The sequence below is a fragment of the Trachypithecus francoisi genome, unplaced genomic scaffold, assembly GCF_009764315.1.
Source record: "Trachypithecus francoisi isolate TF-2019V2 unplaced genomic scaffold, Tfra_2.0 Lachesis_group0, whole genome shotgun sequence".
Classification (NCBI taxonomy): domain Eukaryota; kingdom Metazoa; phylum Chordata; class Mammalia; order Primates; family Cercopithecidae; genus Trachypithecus; species Trachypithecus francoisi.
Genome location: NW_022681453.1, coordinates 66,821,873 through 66,844,665, shown reverse-complemented (window position 1 = coordinate 66,844,665; position 22,793 = coordinate 66,821,873). Strand labels below are relative to the sequence as shown.

General features: G+C 37.1%; 1 protein-coding gene across 1 annotated transcript in view; it reads left to right on the top strand.

The window, feature by feature from the left end:
- Window positions 1-22,793, top strand: part of CASR (calcium sensing receptor) — a 146,669-nt gene that overhangs the window by 764 nt on the left and 123,112 nt on the right. The window lies entirely within an intron of this gene.

Here is a 22,793-nt window from a genome sequence, read left to right as displayed (position 1 = left end):
TTTTTTCCTCCACTAGGTATGAAATTAAACATTCTCTTTCCATTGTTTGAAAGGTTTCTATAGAAATTACAACATGCAAGCTTAACTTATGGAAGTCTACAATTAATCATTATCTCTTATTGAACAAGGTCCACAGAACATTTTAATATCATTTAAATGCCTTCCAACTTACATATTATTTTTTTCATGTATTTAAATGATATATTTTCTTCTTCTAACAATAAAAACATTATTATTCCTTGATTTGATTCATTTCCCTTAGATTTGCCCACATATTTACTCTTCACTGCACTTTATTTCTTTTTACATTGTAGCCTTTCTCTGTAGGATTATTTTCTGCCTATCTAGGAAGTATACACATTAGAAATTCTTTTAGTGAGGGTCTGCTGTTGGAAAAATCTCTTAGTTTGTATTTATCCTATTCATGACAGGTGTAAAATTCTGTTGGCAATTATTTTCTCAGTGCATTGAAGGTATTATTTCACTGTTTTTGTTTTTCGTTTTTTGGTTTTTTTTTTTTTTTTTTTTAGCATTCCTCATTATGTTGAGAAGCCAACTGACAAGTTGTTACTTCTTTGAAAGCTATCTTTTTTTTCTTTTTTTTTTTGAGATGGAGTCTCGCTCTGTCACCCAGGCTGGAGTGCAGTGGTGCAATCTTGGCTCACTGCAGTGTCTGCCTCCCGGCTTCAAGCAACTCTCCTGCCTCAGCCTCTCGAGTAGCTGGGACTACAGGCGCGCGCTGCCACGCCTGGCTAATTTCTGTGTTTTTAATAGAGATGGGGTTTCACCGTGTTGGCCAGGATGGTCTTGATCTCCTAACTTCGTTATCTGCCCACCTCAGCCTACCAACATGTTGGGATTAGAGGCATGAGCCACCGTGCCCGGCCTCTGGCTTCTTTTAAAATCTTCTCTTTGTCTTGGAAATTCTAAAGTTTCATTATAATGTGTCTAGATATGGATTTCTTTTTATTTATGTTGTTTGGGTTTTATTAAGCTTCTTGAGTCAGTGTTTTAGTGTGTCTTCTTCCTTTCCGTTGATGTCGGCCATTAGCTCTTCCTCCATTGTTTCTCTTTCCTTTCCTACTGCAACTCTAATTAAGTGATTTGTACCTTCCCATGCTAGCCTTCTTGTCTCAGCTTTTCATCTGTCTTCCTAAGCACCTTTCCCTGGACACTTTTTCTGTCCTATCTTATAATTCACTATCTTTACTCATGTCTAATTTGCTGTTAAATATTTCCATTGAGTTTTCCATTTTAGTTATAAATTTTTCATTTGCATAAGCTCTATTAGTTTTTTTCAAATATTTTTAGTTTCCTGGCCCTTGTAGATGTGTTTAGTTCACTTAATCTATAACAAAATACCATAAGTAGGTATTTCTCATAAACAACAGAAATTTATTTTTCACAGTTCTGGAGCCTGGGAAATCCAAGATCAAGGTCCAGCCGATTCAGTGTCTCGTGAGGGTCTGCTTCCTGATCATACGTAGCCATCTTCTCACTGTGTCCCCACATGGCAGAAGGGGCAAAGGAACTCTTTGGGGTCCCTTTTATAAGGGCATTAACTCCATTCATGAGGGTTCTGCCTTCACAACATAATCACCTCACAAAGGCCCCAACTCTAAATACCTCTCAATACATTGGATATTAAATTTCAACATATGAATTTGGGGGTAGGGGAAAGTACAAACATTTAGTCTGTAGCAAGATGTTTTTGAACATGTATTTTATTTTGTAACTATGGAACTAAGCATAGTTTTTAAGTAGACTGTCAGATAATAATATACGAAAGTTTTGCGTATTCGTTTCTGTATACTTTGTTTCCCTTTTGTACGTGGTTATTTTTACATTGTGCTACTCATTGTCTTTGAGTTTATAGAAATATTTATGACCTAGAGTAAAAATGCCTTCCTCTAGAGAGGATTTTTACTGAGAATACTCATTAATCAAGTTCATAGCCAAAGGTTCCTGGGATGACCCAAGGGACTTGAACTCAAGCTGCAAATTCACTTGAGATGGATTGTTTCTGGTTCTCCTTTTCCCTCAAAATCTTCAACTATATATTTTGAAGGAGTTATTGGTTGGAATCTATTTATATCTCTTAGGATTTAAGTAATCCGAACAAATCATGTATTCTTATTCATTAGCCTACTTACCTCTCAAAGGGTAAAGTTTCTGTAGCAATTTTTGATAGTATATACAGTTATCCGAGGACATAAATCCCTTGTTATCTTTGGCTTTCAGAGAAACTCCCTAAAAGTTTCAATACACTTCTTCATACATACAGGGAAATATCTTCAGGACTCCTGGGGGAAAAAAGCCTATGGTAGGGTAGTATCTTTATTTGAAACTGAAAAGTAAGTTTATCTCTTCAGTGTATAGAAATGCTACACTTGCCAGACCACTGACTATTCTAGTTTCCTAGGGTTGCCATAGCAAATTTCCATTAAATTTTCAGCTTAAAACAAAAGAAATTTACTTTCTCACAGTTCTAGAGGCCAGAGTCTGAAATCAAGTTGTCACTAGGGCTACCCCCAAAGGCTCTAGGAGAGACTCTTTCCTTGCCTTGTTCCACTTCTGGTGGCTGCAGGCTTTCCTTGGCTTGTAGCTGTATCACTGCAATCTCCTTCCATCTTCACATGGCCTTTTCCTCAGTGTCTGTGTCTTCTTCTCTTCTGTCACTTATAAGGACACTTACATTAGATTTAAGGCCCACCCAGAAAATTCAGAATGATCTTATTTCCTAATTATCTCACTCATCTCTTAGTTTAATTATATCTATAAAGACCCTTTTGCCAGATAAAGTCATATTTACAAGTTCTAGGGGTCAGGACTTAGACACATCTTTTTGGAGGCTGCTAGTCAATCCACTACACTTACCACCTTTCTTCTCCAGTGATTGGCCTCCTTTAAAAAAATAAATAAATAAATAAATAAATAAATAAAAATTTTAAAAAAGCTTGTCTTGAGGAAGAGGAACATCTATTGAATTTGAGCTATTTCCAATAGAAACCAAGACCCATAACTAGTATATGTGGGTGAACACAAAATCGTGAGATCTTTGAAAAGTTATCAAATCAGTTCCTATTCACATTGGTGTTTTTTGTAGTTGTTTGTTTTGTCTAACAGCAATGTGCTAATTTTCTAGATTATTTTTATGGTTCCAATAAAAGAGAGGTTGTATTTTATTCATTTTATCCTTCTGTTTAATGTTAAAAACACAAAAAGAGTTAAAGCAGTTTCTAAAAATGCACTTTTAAAATATTCTTCAAAATAGTTTACTATAGGTGATGAAACTAGAATAAAAGGAAAATCAAGGCAGGCAAAATAAATTTTAAATCAAAAGTAAAAATAATTCACAAAATGCATGCAAATGTGAATTAATTTGGGTACCAGAAGAAGGTTACAATTTGAATCTGTGCTTCATAGCTGGTAAGGCAAAGTTAAGAACACAATCAGGTAAAATATTTATAAACCAACTGCGCTGGGGAAGCAAAATCTGGTTTTGTTACTGAGACATGAAAAAAAATTTCCCAAGGTTTTAAAAGGGGATGATCATGAAGTATATCAGATAATGTCTTTAATAACAACCCAATAGTAGATACAATTATAAATTCCATGACCTCACTAGAGAACAATGACAAAAACTGAAGAAATTTTACACAGGCAAAAACAATGATCCAAGATAAGCACTCTGATAATCAAACTAGAGCTAAGAATAAAATACAAACCATCTCAAGAATAAATGGCTTGTATGTCTTCCATGCAATGTTCTATGACTATTATCTCTCAAAATTAAATTTTCAATAAGAATTGGCTGATGAAAAACTCAAAGTTCTATTTTCTTACAAGAACCTGGAATGTATTTCGATGTTCAACCAAACAAAGGAGGTAACGTTGCCATCTTTCTAAAAAGATAAGAACTCTGATCAAAACCCCCACTTTAATGTAAGGATATCCCACTTCCAAATGGACACAGGACAATGAAATGCTTATGGCAGATAAGTGTATTTTTAAGTATTTCATACCATAAGTAATGCATAGAATTTTTTTTAAAGCTGAAACATTATAGAGAAATGAAAAGTCCCCTTTGACCAGCATCTTCATTCCTTGTCCTCTTTCCCTCTCCAGGCGTGATCACAGTTAGCAATTTGGTACATTCTTTCATTACTTCTTTGCATTTGCATATGTATGTATAGAAAATATCTAGTATAAAGTATTATTTTGTGCAAATTACTCTTTATATAAAAATTTCGGTATTTCTGTTAGTCACTTTTTCCCCACTCAACAGTGTACATTGGATTTCTAATCATGCCAGTACCTATAAATCCACTTCACTCTATTTCCTTCTTTCACAGGTGAACATGTAGGTTGTTTGCTAATCCAAATATTGTTAATGACTATCTTTGCATCTGCCTCATTGGCACAGGAGCGTTTCTTGACTACTAGTTTTTGAGAAGTGGAATTGTTAGATGGAACTTACACTTTTTTAACAGGTACTGCCAAATTACTCCCTAAAGTGATTGCACCAATGTACACTTCTTCAAGTAGTGTATGACTGTACCTGTCTCCTCAGGCCCTCAGTAACACTGAACATTATCAATCTTTTAACAAGTTTTAATCCAAAAAAATGAAAATGGTATCTCGTTGTTTGAATTTGCAATTCCCTGAGAATTACTAAAGAAGCACTTTCTTTCCATCTTCAGCGATCACTAATGTTACCTCTCCCATCCAGTTTTCAAATAAATTTATTTTTATTTTATTATTTTATTTTTAAATTTGAGACAAGGTCATGCTCTGTCACCCAGGCTGGAGTGCAGTGGCACAATCACAGCTCACTGCAGCCTTGAATTCCTAAGTTCAAGGGATCTTCCTGCCTTAGCCTGCCTTATAGCTAATTTCAACACACCATTATGCCTGGCTACTTTTTTAAAATTTTTTATAGAAATGGAGTCCTACTATGTTTCTCAGACTAGTCTCAAACTCCTGGCCTCAAGTGATCCTCCTGCCTTGGTCACCCAAACTGCTGGAATTATAGGTGTGCTGCCAATATGCCTGGCTCTTCAACCATTTTTTTAGTAAGTTGTTTGTCTCTTACTTACTGACTTGTAAGAATTGTTTTATTAAGAATTATTTTATACATATATATATAAAATACAAGTCATTTGCCTATTATACACATTGTAATCATTTACTTCCAATTTTTTTTGTCTTTTGTTTATGGCGCAATGTAAAATACCAACATTTTTCATTTTGGTGTAGTCTAATTCACTGACCTTTTCCTTTACTTCATTTTAGTATCTTATATTGAACATATAAGATTCTCTACCAAATGCAAATTTATTACGCAGAAATCAGAAGCCACTTGTGACTTCCTTTGCCTATAAATCCCTTACTGATTCTCTCTCCCCACCTGATCTTTACTATCCACCCTACAACATTTAGCACATCTTCTATGAGAGGCAGTCCTTGGGCCTTCACAGGGTAGAATGGTTGCCATTCATTAATTTATTTATTCAATTAATACTCAGTAGTTATCATATGCCAGGCGCAGTGCTAGGCCTTGGTTATACAGCTGTGAATAAAGCAGGCAAGATTTTTGCCTGCATGGAGCTCACAGTCTAATGAAAAGAACATACATTTAACAAATAATTAAAAATGTATACTTATCACATACTGTCACAAGCATGAAGAAAGAAAAGGAGAGCGTGCTATGAGAGAGAGTGGGTGTTGCAACTTCCACTGTGCTGAGCTGACCTCCATGACGGCTCTCATCATACTGTATTCTAATTTTCTGATCCCTGTGGCTTTTATACCATGGCCCGTACCATTGTTTGTCTAACACCAGTTTCCCCGGAGCCATCTTCCCTGACAGGGCCAGACTCCGGGTTTGACTATGCCAGCCTCCGTCTTGCCGCTCTGCTGACTTAGCACAGCATAAGTCACTCTTGCTCTGAGAAACAAAGTTCTGAGAAAACTGAGCCAACAAACAGGTGACAGAAAAATAAAACTCCTAGCGTAAGGGATTTGGAGCAGGTAGGGGTGGAAAAATCACTCCGGAGTTGTCAGATGAACCTGATCCAGATAAATACTCTGGGCTTGGATGAACAATCAGATAGCAAACTAAATAAAAGTGCATTTTGAGTACTGTTTGAAACAGTGATGTGTAAATACCTTCTATACCTTGGGAAAGGCCCTCATGGTAACAATGGAGATCTTGTCACAGAACAAAATTATAATATTTGGACTACGAAAAAAAACAGAAGATAGAACATGGATCCAATGAATCCACATTTGCCTGTCACTGTCATCTGGAAAATCAGCCATTTATACTCTCAGGGTTTCAAGATCTTAGAAGAAACCATGAAAAGGCAGGAACGGGCCTCCCACTGTCTTCCTCGCACTTGAGGCCTGGCATCTACAGCCTCTGATCCACCAGCTGTATAATGTTAGGCAGGTGGTTTACATCACTGTCTGCCTCAGTTTTCTCATGTGTAAAATGTGAATAAATAATGGGCCTCCTAGAGTCTTTTTAAGTGCTTAATACATGATGGGCATTATAGTCTTATAGTGCACAAATTTTTCAGCACTGAGCCTGTCAATATGTTCTGCAAACTGCCACCTCAGACTTGGAGGCAATCCAAGACAGCCAAGCCCAGCTAAGGCCTCCAGGCATGGAAAGGAAATAAGTTCCTCCATTTTCCTGGCCCAAGTTTCTTGCTGGACTTATTGACCTTCCCCCTTCCTAGGTAGAGAGCAATTTGGATATTCTTTGTTTAAATAAATAAATAAGTACTAAGTAATGCTTATGAGCATTTTCTTAGACAAGTTCAGCAAAAAGGAAAACTCATGCTGGCCATAAAGGATTCACTACCAACTGCTCAGCACACAAGTTTGAGTGGCATTAGCTTTCCCTAGCAGGTCAGCAATCTGGCACCAGGCTCAAATCTGGAGCTCTCCTTGCTGACCAGAGCTCTATCCCATGTTCTGAAGGTCTGAGCCAGCTCACATGTTTTGCCTCTCCCAATCAAGCTACAGAAATTCTCTTTTCTATTCTGTTATCTGCTTCACCTCCCCAGCCACAATATGCCAAATCATGAACTGTCCGATGATGGGGTGGTGCCTGCCTGCAGGGCCACTACCTCTGGCTGTCTCCCTGAGTGTTTACTGCTAATCTGAGCTCTGCAGGGCAACTCTGTTCACGGGGACCTGGCCCCTGGGGTGAAAGGGGTCTCACTCTGATTTGCACTCAGTCCCAAACCAGTTTGTAACAAGGAATAAACAGGGATTCTCAGGGAAGAAGAGAGACATTCTTCAGGCTTTTCTACCCGAAAGGGTAGGCTTCATCCTAGAAAAGGCTAGAAAATGTGATGGACTCAATCAATAGATCACCTAAAATCCAAGGAGATTTGCTTTGTACCACAAAGAAAAATGAGGGCAGAATTTTTCTTCTCAAACATGCCTAAGCCACTATTTGGAAAGGAAGTATGATATTTACAACTATGGTTTTCTCAATAATCAGTTAGCAACAATTTTAAAAATCAAGAATTGAGACAGAAAAAAACACTCAGAAATGAGCTTGGGACATCACAGTTGAAATCAATACTGTGACAGTAAAAGAGTCAATCCTGGGTTCACAGCTGTGGGATAATTCAGAAAAAAAAAAATGTTTTTTCTATTTTTCTATTTCCTGAATGCTAAATACTAGGTTCTCTGTCTAAACCCAGGCCACTTTATCCTAAGAAATAAGGAAGTCGTGCTTATTAACGGGAGCTTAATAAGATTGAAGCCCCTTTAAATATCCTGAAGACATTGGCGGCTCTCCTCTCCAGCAGCAAACTGTGCTGGGCATCTTAAGGTCATTTCCTGTCCTGTCCTTGACCACTGGCTGCAGCCTGTGGACATGGCTGACCAGGGCACTGAGCCACATGACTCATCTTTCTTCTAGCACGTGGATATGAGGGCAACATCGTTTCACAGAAAAGCAAACACAATTTTGTTTTATTTTGTCTAATACGGTTCTGGCACAACACAAGCTGTCCCTATTCTAAGGCTGGAGAATTTGATTTCCTCTCTGGCCTGTGGAAATGGGCTCAGCATATAGCCCTATTTAATCACAGAATGCCAACACTAATCTGACTAAGATGGCTGACTCGAGGTGCTCCCCAGGCTGCAGCAGACAGTGCCAATCCTTCTAGCTGAACCTGGGCCCAACTTCAGAGAACAGAGCTGTTGGCTGTTTAATCACTCATGTAGGCATGACTGATTGAAACCATCATATACTTCCTCAGTTCAAAGATGCATATGATTGTTTTCACCGGGAGGATAAACACAATACTATTTAGACAGTTGGCTCCAGAATCCCACTGAGGGGAGGGAACAGTGAGTTTTAGCAACAGTAATGGACATTCATTCTGATACTCCTTTCAGTGCCATTTTCAACCCCCCACTCCATTATCTCTAAATGCTTAGTAAAAGTCTAATATCCTTGTATCCTGAGGCCTTGGGGAATGAAGGCAAAGATGGTGTGGGAGAGGAGAGCCACTGCAGATGTGGAAAGAAATGGTAGAAGCCAAGAAATGGCAAAGAAACAGGTGGTAGTGTGGGCAAACTCAGAAAAGGAGGCACAGGAGAAAGCTTGCCAACAGGGGCAGGGAATGGGGAAACACCCAGAAGGGGTAGACTGCCTTGGTGCTGATATATGAAAAGGGGCTTTCCAAGTGGTAGACATTCGAATTCAATGAATATTTGCTCAAGACATCTGCAATGATAACTCAGGTATACTCTAATACTCTGACATTTTGCAAAATATAATCTCAGAAGCACTTTCTATGTGAATAATATTGTAAATATCATTTTCAGTGGTGTCATAATAGCCTATTGAGCAGATTTGCCATGGTTTATTTAATGTTTCCCTTTTGAACTTTTAAATAAATTCAGATGTTTAGCTATTAAGGATAATGACGTTATCCTTAACATCTAAAGATGTTATGAACATCTTTAGACAGAAAGCTTTTACCACAGTTAGGATAATTTCCTCATGACGAATTCCCAGCAATAAAGTTCACTGGGTTAGATAGCATGAAATTTTTGAACTTTTGATAAATAGTGATAAAGTGGTTTTCACTTCCATCAATACTGATGAGGATCCTAGTTTCTCTGTACCTGGGAATCTCAGTTTCTCTGCACAAGGAAAACTATTAAATACCACTTATTCTCTGGAGGGAGATGTTCTTAAGGTTGACATGTATTTTTAGAGGCTACATTCTTAAAGGTAAAATTACTAAATCAAAAAGTATGTATATTTGAACTTTTGGAATCAATATCTTGAAAATGGCCATACTGCCCAAGGTAATTTATAGATTCAATGCCATCCCCATCAAGCTACCAATGAGTTTCTTCAAAGAATTGGAAAAAACTACTTTAAAGTTCATATGGAACCAAAAAAGAGCCCGCATTGCCAAGACAATCCTAAGCCAAAAGAACAAAGCTGGAGGCATCACACTACCTGACTTCAAACTATACTACAAGGCTATAGTAACCAAAACAGCATGGTACTGGTACCAAAACAGAGATATAGACCAATGGAACAGAACAGAGCCCTCAGAAATAATACCACACATCTACAACATCTGATCTTTGACAAAACTGACAAAAGCAAGAAATGGGGAAAGGATTCCCTATTTAATAAATGCTGCTGGGAAAACTGGCTAACCATATGTAGAAAGCTGAAACTGGATCCCTTCCTTACACCTTATACAAAAATTAATTCAACATGGATTAAAGGCTTAAATGTTAGACCTAAAACCATAAAATCCCTAGAATAAAACCTAGGCAATACCATTCAGGACATAGGCATGGGCAAGGACTTCATGACTAAAACACCAAAAGCAATGGCAACAAAAGCCAAAGTTGCCAAATGGGATCTAACTAAAGAGCTTCTGCACAGCAAAAGAAACTACCATCCATCAGAGTGAACAGGCAACCTACAAAATGGGAGAAAATTTTTGCAATCTACTCATCTGACAAAGAGCTAATATCCAGAATCTACAAAGAACTCAAACAAATTTACAAGAAAAAAAAACCCCATCAAAAAATGGACAAAGGATATGAACAGACACTTCTCAAAAGAAGACATTTACACAGCCTACAGACACATGAAAAAATGTTCATCATCACTGGCCATCAGAGAAATGCAAATCAAAACCGCAATGAGATCCCATCTCACACCAGTTTGAATGGCAATCATTAAAAAGTCAGGAAACAACATATGCTGGAGAGGATATGGAGAAATAGGAACACTTTTACACTGTTGGTGGGATTGTAAACTAGTTCAACCATTGTAGAAGCCAGTGTGGTGATTCCTCAAGGATCTAGAACTAGAAATACCATTTGACTCAGCCATGCCATTACTGGATGTATATCCAAAGGATTATAAATTATGCTGCTATAAAGACACATGCACATCTATGTTTATTGCGGCACTATTCACAATAGCAAAGATCTGGAACCAACCCAAATGTCCACCAATGATAGACTGGATTAAGAAAATGTGGCACATACGCACCATGCAATACTATGCAGCCATAAAAAAGGATGAGTTCATGCCCTTTGTAGGGACATGGATGAAGCTGTAAGCCATCATTCTCAGCAAACTATTTCAAGGACCAAAAACCAAACACAACATGTTCTCACTCATAGGTGGGAACTGAACAATGAGAACATCTGGACACAGGAAGGGGAACATCACATACCGGGGCCTGTTGTGGGGTGGGGGGAGGGGGGAGGGATAGCATATCTCCTAATGTAAATGACGAGTTAATGGGTGCAGCACACCAACATGGCACATGTATACATATGTAACAAACCTGCACTTTGTACACAAGTACCCTAGCAATAAAATATAATAATAATAAAAAAGATAATGTCAAATTACCATCTAAATAGGCTATATCATTTAAACTTCTATCAACCAACTATGAAAATACTCATTCCTCCACACTATCTCCAACCATGGGTTGTATCAAACTTAAAGTAACATTTTTCAGTCACTCTGATATCAAAAAAACTCATTATTTTAATATGCATTTCCACAATGGCTAGAGAGGCTAAATGTCTTTTCATATTATTAGCTACCTGTGTTTTTTTCATCTGTGAATTGCTTGTTCATATACCTTGCTCATTATTCTCTTAGTTCGTTCCTATTTTACTTATTATAGAAGTGGTCTATTACCAGCCAGGCATGGTGGCTCACGCCTGTAATCCCAGCACTTTGGGAGGTCAAGGCAGGTGGATCACCTGAGGTCAGGAGTTCAAGACCAGCCTGGCCAACATGGTGAAACCCCGTCTCTACTAAAAATACAAAAAGAAGTGGCCAGGCATGGTGGCAGGCACCTGTAATCCCAGCTACTCAGTAGGCTGAGGCAGGAGAATCGCTTGAACCCAGGAGGCAGAGGTTGTGGTGAGCCGAGATTGCAACACTGCACTCCAGCCTGGGCACCAAGAGTGAAACTCCATCTCAAAAAATATATATATATATATTGCCTATTATGTACACTGCAAATATTTCCCATCTTTTCTTTGTTTATTCTAGTCCTTTTATTGTACAGAAAATTTTAATTTGTATATATTTAGATCCATCTGTTTTTCCCATTTTACACCTGTTTTTAATCTAGTTTAGGAAGGTTTTAACCATCCCATGGTTATAAAAATATTCTCCAATGTTTTGTTCTAATAGTCTTGTTTTTTATACTTATTTAATTTATATGGAATTTAGCTTTGCATATGTTGTGCAGTATGATTTTGTCCCAAAATTTTAGCAATTGTGCATTTATCACGAAATAATTAGTCCTCTTGGATCCGGTTTTCTACTCTCTAGTCATTAACTTCATAATAGGTTTTGTTCTGGTGAAGCAAGCTACTTTTATTTTTCTTGTTTCAAAATTTTATTGGTTATTCCTGTGTATTTATTGTTCCAGATGAACTTTAGAATCATTTTGAAGGGAATTATTTTTCAAAGTTAGTAATTTTCATTGAGATTACACTGAATTTACCTATTAATTTGTGAACAAATGATGGTTTTGTAATATTATAATACTAAATCTTTCTATGAAGAAAATCACATTACTCTCCATTTATTTATTTATTGGACTACTTTTCTGTTTCTATTTCTATTGATATCTTCAAATTTTTCACCTTATCTTGATTAAATTTTTAATAATAGCTTTATTAGGATACAATTCACATACCATACAGTTCACTTTTTAAAAATGTATAATTCGATGGTATTTAATATATTCACAGGGATGTGCATTGATAACTACTGTCTAGTTCTAGAAGATTTTAATCACTCCAAAGGGAAACCACATATCTGTTAGCAGACATTCCCCATTTCCTCCTTGCCCTAGCCTCTGGCAACTACTAATCTATTTCCTGTCTCTATGAATTTGCCTATCCTGAAGATTTCATATAAATGAAATCATACTGCCATGCATGATTCATACATGTGACCATTTATGTCTGTCTTCTTTCACTTAACAAAATTATTTCAATGTTCATCTATGCTGTAGAATATTACTAAAACTTATTTTTATGGCAAAATAGTATTTCATTTTATGACTGTCACGTTTTTTTATCCATTCTTCAGTTGATGGACATTGGGTTGTTTCTGCTTTTGGGTTATTATGAATAATGCTGCTGTGAATATTTGTGTGCAAGTTTTCCTTAACCATATGTTTTTAATTCTGTTGGGTATATATGTAGGACATAGATATACACACTTAAATCTACTCCTATATATTCCTGGAATTAATGGGTCATATGATAACTCTATAACAATTTGAGGAACTGCTAAATTTTCCAAACTTGCAAAGTGGGTGTACTATTTTACATTCCCGCCAGCAATTTATGAGGATTCCAATTTCTCCACACCTTCACCAAGAGTTCTTGTTTTAATTACAGCCATCTTAGTGAATACGACAGCCATCTTAGTGAATACGACGTTATTTCTCATTGTGGTTTTAATTTTTATTTCCCAAATCATGATGTTGAGCATGTTTTCAGGTGCCTGTTGACTATTTACTTCTGTGTTTTCTTCTGAGAACTTTGTAGTTTTAGCTCTTATATTTATGTCTATAACCAACATTTATTTTTGTATATGGAGTGAGGTGGGGGGTCTATCTTGTTTTTTTATTTTGTTTTGTTTTGTTTTGTTTGTATATGGCCATCCTGTTTTCCCAGTATCATGCATTGAATGGACCCCCGCCCCTTCAGTGGTCTTGGTACCCATGGCAAAAATTAGTTGATCATAGATGCAGAGGTTTGTTTATGAACTCTCCATTCATTTCCATTGATCTATATATCTGCCCTTATGCCAGTACTACATAATCTTGATGACTATATCTTTGCAGTAAGTTTTGAAATCAAGAAGTGTGAGTTCTCAAATTTGTTCTTTTTTTTTTTTTCAATACTGTTTTGACCTTTCTGAGTACTTTGCAACTTCATAAGAATTTTCGAATCAGTTCTTCAATTTCTAAATGAACTCAGCTGGGTTTCTGATAGGGATTGAATTGAATCAGCAGACCAATTTAGCAAGTGTCGCCATATTAACAATCTTAACTCTTCAGATTCATGAACATGAAATGTCTTTTTATTTATTTCAGGTTCCTTTAATTTTTTTCATGTATGTTTGTCATTTTTAGAATACAAGCCTTGCACCGGTTTTGTTCAATTTATTGCTAAATAATTCACTTTTTGATACTATCATAAATCAAAATTTTTCTTCATTTTCAGATTGTTTTTTGTGTACGTAAGTCACTTGGTCTTTGTATATTGATTGTGTATTCTGCAACCTTGATAAACTAATCTATTTGTTCTAATTTTTTTTGTATTTATTAGGATTTTCTATATATAAGATCATGCCATGGAGATTGCTTTATTTTTACTTTCAATCAGAATGCTTTTTGCTAGAACCTCCAGAATAATGTTGAATAGGAGTGGTTAGTGCAGAAGGAAGGGGCTTCATGATGGCTGACTAGATGCATCTGTTACTTACCTCTTCCATGGAGAAAAACCAAAATGGTGAATAATCACAGTTTGAATACGTTGTCTAGGAGAGAGCACTGGAATTCAACAGAGAATTGATGGCAAGCACCAAATGCAAAGAAGAAGAGGAAAGTGTGGCAGCCTGCTCAGCTGGGATCAACTGGAAGCCTGGAGAGGCTTCCTAATGCAGATGAAGGGTCAGTAAGAGACCCCTAGTGGCCCAAACTCCCACCAATATCTATTAGAATGCTTCCTGCCCTGAGGACCAACAGCCCTTGCATCTCCACATCTTTGGTGCCCAGCTGACATTTTCTATGTGCAGCACTACTGCCAAGTTTGAGTAAGAAGCCACTGGCAGCAACCCCACATCCCCAGGAAAGGGGTGGCCAAACATCTTCACATTCTCCAAGGAAAGATCCCACAATCCACAATTTCTGCAGCTGCGGGCTGCTGCAGGGCTGAAGTGTAAGTAAAGTGTGTGCCCCCCAGCTGCCTGCCTACAGCTATTCTCACTGAAAGCAATCCCGTACTCCCTAGTAGCAGGGCTGCAGTATAGCTACTGCTGACACAACCTAACCATTCCACTGGTGGCTAGAAGATCACCCTGCTATATTCATAGCAGAGCAAGCTCCTGCATGCACCAGTGGGAGGCCTCAGGACAGGTCTGCTCAGCCCAGCTTCATCCCCCAAATACTCAAGCATGCCATTCAGGTGCCTGGGAATTGCCCAGCCCAGTCCACTACCACTGGTACTTGAGCACTCTTCCTAGGATCTTAAGTTAGGCCTACCCAAACTGCTACAACAACCACAGCTGACACCCACCACCATGTGCCACCTGCAGGCCTGGGGACTGGCCCACTTATCCAGTCACACCTTAACATGGACCAAGAACACTTGCATCCCAGAGGGTTGTCCTACCATTGCTACTGTCATAACCCACACTTTCTGCTGCCCAGGGGCCCCAAGAACCTACCTAACCACCCAGACTACTGCTGCCACTCCTGGCACCCAAGCAAGGCACCTGGAGGTCCAAGAATCAACCTGTCTGGACTTACCAACACTAGTGTGAGTACATGCTGCTCTGGGGCCCAAAGACAGGCATGCTCAGACTGCTGCTGCCAACAATGGGGCCAAAGGACTGGCCATGGCATTCCAGTCCCCAGCAAAACTTCATCACAACCTCCACTAAGAACCACAATCTAAGCCAAAGAGGAAATTACAGATAACACTGATCTTGTTTACAGCTGAAGAAATCACACAGAGGCTATACTACCACATGCACCCACAATCAAAGCCAAAGCACCCTACCCAACAAACACTATAGATACATCTTTAGAAAAATGTCCTGCCCTATGAAAGCAAACTCAGAAAACTGGAAGAAGCAACTGTTACACAGGGAGCTATCTGGAGACTGTTACCAGATGTGCAGATATCAATGTAAGGACATAAGAAACATGAAAAAGCAGGGAAATACGAAACCCCCAAAGGAACAGCATAAGAATTATAATTGAGAACAAGCAACAGATCTCAATCAAAAAGAAATTTATGAATTTATGAAATCCCCCCACCAAAATTCAAAATATTGATTTTAAAGAAACCCAGTGACAGATAAGGGAGAAAAATACAATGGAATCAAGAAAATAATTCAGGATATGAATGGAAAATTTACCAAAGAGATAGATATAATAAAAAAGAACCACATAGAAATTCTGGAAATGAAGAAATTATTGAATGAAATACAAAATACATATGAAACCTTCAACAATCGATCAAGCAGAACTAGATCAAGCAGGAGAAAGAATCTTAGCAATTGAAGATAGGTGTTTTGAAATAACGCAATCAGATAAAAATAAATGAAAAAGAATAAAAAAAAATTAGCAAAGCCTATGTGACACATAGGACACCATAAAGTGACCAAATATTTGGATTTTTTGTGTCCTAGCAAGCAAAGAAAAAAACAAAAGAATTAGAAAACCTATTTAATAAAATAATAGATGAAAACTTTGCAAGTCTAGCAAGAGATGTAGACACCCAGATACAGGAGGTTCAGAGGTCCTCAAATAGATACAATTCAAGGTCTTCTCCTCAGCACATTACAGTCAAACTGTCAAAAGCTAAAGACAAAAAGAGAATTCTAAAAACAGCAAGAGAAAAGTATCTGGGCATTTGTAAAGGAATCCTCATGAGAATAACAGCAGATTTCTCAGCAGAAATCCTACAGGTCAGGAGAGAATGGAATAATATATCCAAACGAAAGAAAGAAAGAAGAAAGAAAGAAAGAAAGAAAGAAAGAAAGAAAGAAAGAAAGAAAGAAAGAGGAAAGAAAGAGGAAAGAAAGAGGAAAGAAAGAAAGAAAGAAAGAACTGCTGGCACGAATATTATACCCAGCAAAGTTATCCTTCATGAATAAAGAAAAAATAAAGTCTTTTCCAGACAAGCAAAAGCTGAGGGAATGCATCACTACTAGACCAGACCTACAAGAAATGTTTAAGTGAGACCTATACCCAGAAGTGAAAGAATGATATCTACCATCACAAAAACACACACAAATGTAAAAAACACTGGAAGAGCTAATACATAAGCAAGGAAAGACTCAAATGTTACCACCACAGAATACTGCCAAACCCCAATGATAAACAATAGAGAAAAGAACAATTACTAAAATTATGGGAACAAGCCCTCACATATATAATATAAAAGAGAGAGGCTGGTCAAATAGATAAAAAATTATAACCCAACTATATGCTGCCTATAAGAAATTCATCTCACCTATAAAGACACATATAACTGAAAGTAAAGGGATTGAAAAAGATATTTCAAGTAAATAAAAACCAAAGCAAGCATCAGTAGCTATAATCATATTAGATATAATAAACTTTAAGTCAAAGACCTTAAAAAGAGACAACGAAGGTCATTATATAATATATATAATATATATTATATTATAATGGGATCAATTCAGCAAGATGATATAACTATTCTAAACATATATGTACCCAATACCAGAGCACCTAGATATATAAAGCATATATTATTAGATACAAAGGGAGAAATAGATTCCAATACAATAATACAATATATCATTAGAGAATATTATGAACAACTATACCCTAACAAACTGGAAAACTGGAATATAAATTAATACAATCTCTATGGAGAACAGTTTGGAGGCTCATCAAAAAACTAAAATTAGAGCTACCATACAATCCCCCTCTCTCACCATGTGATATGCTGTCTCCCCTTCACCTTCTGCCATGGTCCTCATTATGCTTCATGTATAATCTGCAGAACCATCAGCCAAATAAACCTCTTTGCTTTTTAAGTTACCAAGGCTCAGGTGTTTTTTTTAATAGCAATGGAAATGGACTACCATGTAAGGTGTGTTTCTTCTATGCCTAGTTTGTTGAGAGTTCTTTTGTTTCCGTTTTCGTTTTTGTTTTTGAGACAAGGTATCACTCCCATTGCCCAGGCTGGAGTGTAGCGGCATGATCTTGCAACCTCTGCCTCCCAGGCTCAAGCAATTCTCCTGCCTCAATCTCCCAGGTAGCTGGAACTGCAGATGCAAACCACTGTACCCGGCTAATTTTTGTATTTTTTGTAGAGACAGAGTTTTGCTATGTTGCCCAGGCAGGTCTTGCAACTCCTGAGTTCAAGTGATCCACCCACTTCAGCCTCCAAAAGTGCTGGGATTATAGGTGTAAGCCACCACGCCTGGCCTAGTGTTTTTATCATGAAGAGATGTTGAGTTTTATCCAATGCTTTTTCTGCATCTATGAGGTGATCATATGATTTTTTGTCCTTCATTCTATTGTGATGTATCACATTTACCAACTTGCATATGTTGAATGATACTCACATCTCTGGAATAAATCCCACTTGATCACGGTGTATTCTTATTATTTTTGATAAGCTGTTGCTAGTATTTTACTGATAATTTTTGCATAATGTTCATCAGGGATATTGGTCTATAGTTTTCTTTCTTTCTTGTATCCTTGTTTTGTTTTGGTATCAGAGTAATGTTGGCTTCAATAATGAGCTAGAAATAATTCTCTTTTCTTCAATTTTTTGGAAGAGCTTGATTAGAATTGGTGTTAATTCTTTGAATGTTTGATAAAATTTGGCAGTGAAGCCATATGGTCCTGGACATTCTTTTTTGGGAGGCTTTTTATTACTGATTTGATTTCATTACTCATTATTGGTCTATTCAGGTTTTCTACTTCTTCCTGATTCAATCTTGGTAGCTTGTATGTCTCCAGAAATGTATCCAGTTTGTTAGTGTACAGTTGTTCAAGGGGAGCATGAGTCAGGTGAAATAAGACAAACCATGAGAATGGAGTTTTGATAATGTGTTTTGGGAAATAAAACAGTAATTATTCTCTAAAGATGAAACTTTGGGGAACTCCAAAGTCCTTCCGCTTCCTCCAGTGATTTCTAAGGCTGCTGGTTTTCATAATGACCATAACTGCATGACTCTTGGCTTTCAAGGTTTACCCAGAACTGGGAAAGGAAAGTTATAATAGAATTAAAGCAAGTCGAAATGCCACAAGGCCTGCAGTTTCTACTGAGCTTCAGCCAGTTTTCTTGAATAAACACTTTTCTGATTGTTACAAAACTCAAATTTCCAGAGTACTAAAAGACTTGGTTTTGACTGTTTGTTTGTTTGTTTGTTTTTGAGATGGAGTTTCATTCTTGTCTCCCAGGCTGGAGTGCAACGACACGATCTCAGCTGTTTTTGAGATGGAGTTTCCTTCTTGTCTCCCAAGCTGGAGTGCAATGACACGATCTCAGCTGACTGCAACCTCCGCCTCTCGGATTCAAGTGATTCTCCTGCCTCAGCCTCCCAAGTAGCTGGGATTACAGGCGCCCACCACCATGCCTGGCTACATTTTGTATTTTTAGAAGAGATGGGGTTGCACCACGTCGGCCAGGCTTGCCTCAAATTCCTGACCTCAGGTGATCCACCTGCCTCAGCCTTCCAAAGTGCTGGGATTACAGGCGTGAGCCACTGCTCCCAGCCAACACATTTTTTGCCAGCATTCAAATTGCTTTTTTAGAAGAGAAGAACTACTTTTATTGAAGAAGTCCTTACTATGGCATTCCAGAAGTCGAGTTTTTCCTTTAAGTTGTGAACTTTTTAAAATTTTTAGTTTTTGTAGGAACATAGAAGGTGCAATATTTATGGAGTACATGAGATACTTGGATACAGGTATACAATGCATAATAATCACATCAGGGTAAATGGAGTATCCATCACCTCAATATTTATTCTTTGTGTTATAAACAATCCAATTATATACTTTTAGCTATTTTGAAATGTACCATTAAATTATTATTGACTATAGTCACCCTGTTCTCCTATCAAATACTGTATCTTGCTCATTCTCACTATTTTTAGTCACCATTAACAATTCCCACTTCCCTACAATGCACCCCCACTACTCTTTCTAGTATCTGGTAACCATGCTTCTACTCTCTATCTCCATGATTTCAGTTGTTTTAATTCTTAGTTTTGTAATTGTCAAAAGATGTGAAATGTGTCTTTCTGTGCCTGGCTTATTTCACATAACATAATGACCTCCAGTTCCACCCACGTTGTGGCAAATGACAGAATTTCATTCATTTTTATCACTGAACAATACTCTATTGTGTATATGTACGCTTTTTTTTATCCATTCGTTTGCTAATGGACCCTTAGCTTGTTTCCAAATCATGGCTGTTGTGAATAGTGCTGAAATAAACATGGGAGTGCAGATATTTCTTTGATATACTGATTTTATTTCCTTTCTTTGGGGTATATACCTAGCAGTAGGATTACTGGATCACATGACAGCTCTAATTTTAGTTTTTTGATGAGCCTCCAAACTATTCTCCATAGTGTTTGTACTAATTTACATTCCCATCAAAACTATACAAGGGTCACTTTTTCTGCACATTCTCACCTGCATTTGCTATTGATTGTCTTCTGGATAAAAGTCATTTTAATGAGGGTGAGATGATATCTCGCTGTAGTTTCAGTTTGCATTTCTCTGATACTCAGTGCTGTTGGGCACCTTTTCATATACCTGTTTTCCATTTGCACGTCTTCTTTTGAGGAAGGTCTATTCATATATTTTTCCCATATTTTAACCAAATTTTAGATTTTTCCTATAGAGTTGTCGGAGTTTTTTTTTTCTTTTTTTTTTTTTTTTTGGAGACGGAGTCTCGCTCTGTTGCCCAGGCTGGAGTACAGTGGTATGATCTCGGCTCACTGAAACCTCTGCCTCCTGGGTTGAAGTGATTCTCATGCCTCAGCCTCCCTAGTAGCTGGGATTACAGGTGCACACCACCATGCTTGGCTACTTTTTGTATTTATAGTAGAGACAGGGTTTTACCATGCTGGCCAGGCTGGTCTCAAACTCCTTACCTCAAGTTATCCACCCACCTCGGCCTCCCAAAGTGCTGGGATTACAGGTGCGAGTCACCGTGCCTGGCCAAGGTTGTTGGAGTTCTTTCTATATTCTGCTTATTAGTCCCTAGTCAGATGAATAGTTTGCAGATATTTTCTCCCATTCAGTGGGTTGTCTCCTCACTTTATTGATGTATCCTTTCCTGTACAGAAGCTTTTTAATTTGATGTGATCCCATTTATCTATTTTTGTTTTGGTTGCTTATGCTTCTGGTGCATATGCTCAAGAAATCTTTTTCCAGTCCAATGTCCTAGAGAGGCTCCTCAATGTTGTTGTTTAGTAGTTTCATAGTTTGAGGTCCTAGATTTAAGTCTTTAATCCATTTTGATTTGATTTTTTACACGGTGAGAGATAGGGATCTAGTTTCATTCTTCTGAATATGGATATCCAGTTTTCCCAGCACCACTTATTGAATAGACTGCCCTTTCCCCAAAGTATGTTCTTAGCACCTTTGTGGAAAATGAATTCACTATAGGTGTATGAATTTGTTTCTGGGTTCTTTATTCTATTCCATTGGTCTATGTGTCCATTTTCTATTCCAGTATCATGCTGTTTTGGTTACTATAGTTCTGTAGTGTAATTTGAAGCCAGGTAATGTAATTCCTCCAGTTTTGTTCTTTTTGCTCAGGGTAGCTTTGGCTATTCTGAGTCTTTTGTGGTTCCATAAAAATTTTAGTGTTTTTTTTTTTCTATTTCTGTGAAGAATGTCATTGGAATTTTGATAGGGATTGTGTTGAATCTGTAGATTGCTTTCGGAAGTATAAACATTTTAACAATATTGATTCTTCCAATCCGTGAACATACAGTATCTTTCTATTTTCTGTGTGTCCTCTTCAATTACTTTCATCAGTGTTTTATAGTTTTCAGTGTACAGATCTTATACTTCTTTGGTTAATTCCAAGGTATTTTATTTAATTTGTTGCTATTGTAAATAGGATTACTTTGTTGTTTCCTTTTCAGATTATTTACTGTTGGCATATAGAAATGCTACTGATTTTTGTACGTTGATTTTGTATCCTACAATTGTATTGAACTTACTTATCTGTTATAATAGCTTGTTGGCAGACTCTTTAGGTTTTTCCAAATATAATATCATATCATCTGCAAACAAAGATAATTTAACTTCTTCCTTTCCAATTTGGATGCCCATTATTTCTTTCTCTTATTTGATTGCTTCAGCTAGGACTTCCAGTAGTATGTTGAATAATAGTGGTGAAAGTGGGCATCTGTGTTGTGTTCCATAACTTAGAGGGAAAACTTTCCATTTTTTCCCATTCAGTATTATGCAGCTGTGGGTCTGTCACAATATGGCTTTTATTATGTTAAGTTATATTTCTTTTATATCCAGTTTTTTGAGAAATTTTTATCATGAAGAGATGTTGAATTTTATCAGATTCTTTTTCATCATCAGTTGAAATGATCATATGGTTTTTGTCCTTCATTTTGTTGATATGATATATCATATCAATTGATTTACATATGTTGAACCATCCTTGCATCCCTGGGATAAATCACACTTGGTCATGATGAATGATCTTTTTAATGTGTTGTTGAATTCAGTTTGCTAGTAGTTTGCTGAGGGTTTTTGCATCAATATTTATCATGGATATTGGCCTGTAGTTTTCTTTTTTTGACATGTCTTTGTCTGGTTTTGGTATCAGGGTACCACTGGCTTTGTAGAATGAATTCAGAAATGTTCCCTTCTCCTCTATGTTTTGGAATAGTTACAGTAGAAATGGCATTAGTTCTTTATATGTTTGGTAAAACTCAGTAGCAAAGCTATCAGGTCCTGAGCTTGGCTTTGCTGGAAGACTTTTTATTATGACTTTGACCTCATTACTTGTTATTGGCCTGTTCAGATTTTGAATTTCTTCCTGGTTCAATCCTGGTAGGTTGTATGTATCTCAGAATTTATTGGCTTCTTCTATGTTTTCCAACTTATTGGCATATAGTTGCTCACAGTAGCCATTAATATCCTTTGTATTACTGTTATAGTTGTCGTAATATCTCTTTTTTAATCTCTGATTTTATCTATTTGAGTTTTTCTCTTTTTTTTTCTTAGTCTGGCTAAAGCTTCAGTTTATCAGTTCAGTTTATCTTTTCAAAAAACCAACTTTTCATTTCATTGATTTTTAAAATTGTTTTCTGTATCTGTTTCCTTTATTTCTGCTCAATCTTTATTATTCATTTTCTTCTACTAATTTTGGGTTTGGTTAGCTCTTGCTCTTCTAGTTCTTTAAGATGCATTTTTAAGTTGTTTATTTGAAGTATTCTACTTTTTTGATCTGGTGCATATTGCTATAAACTT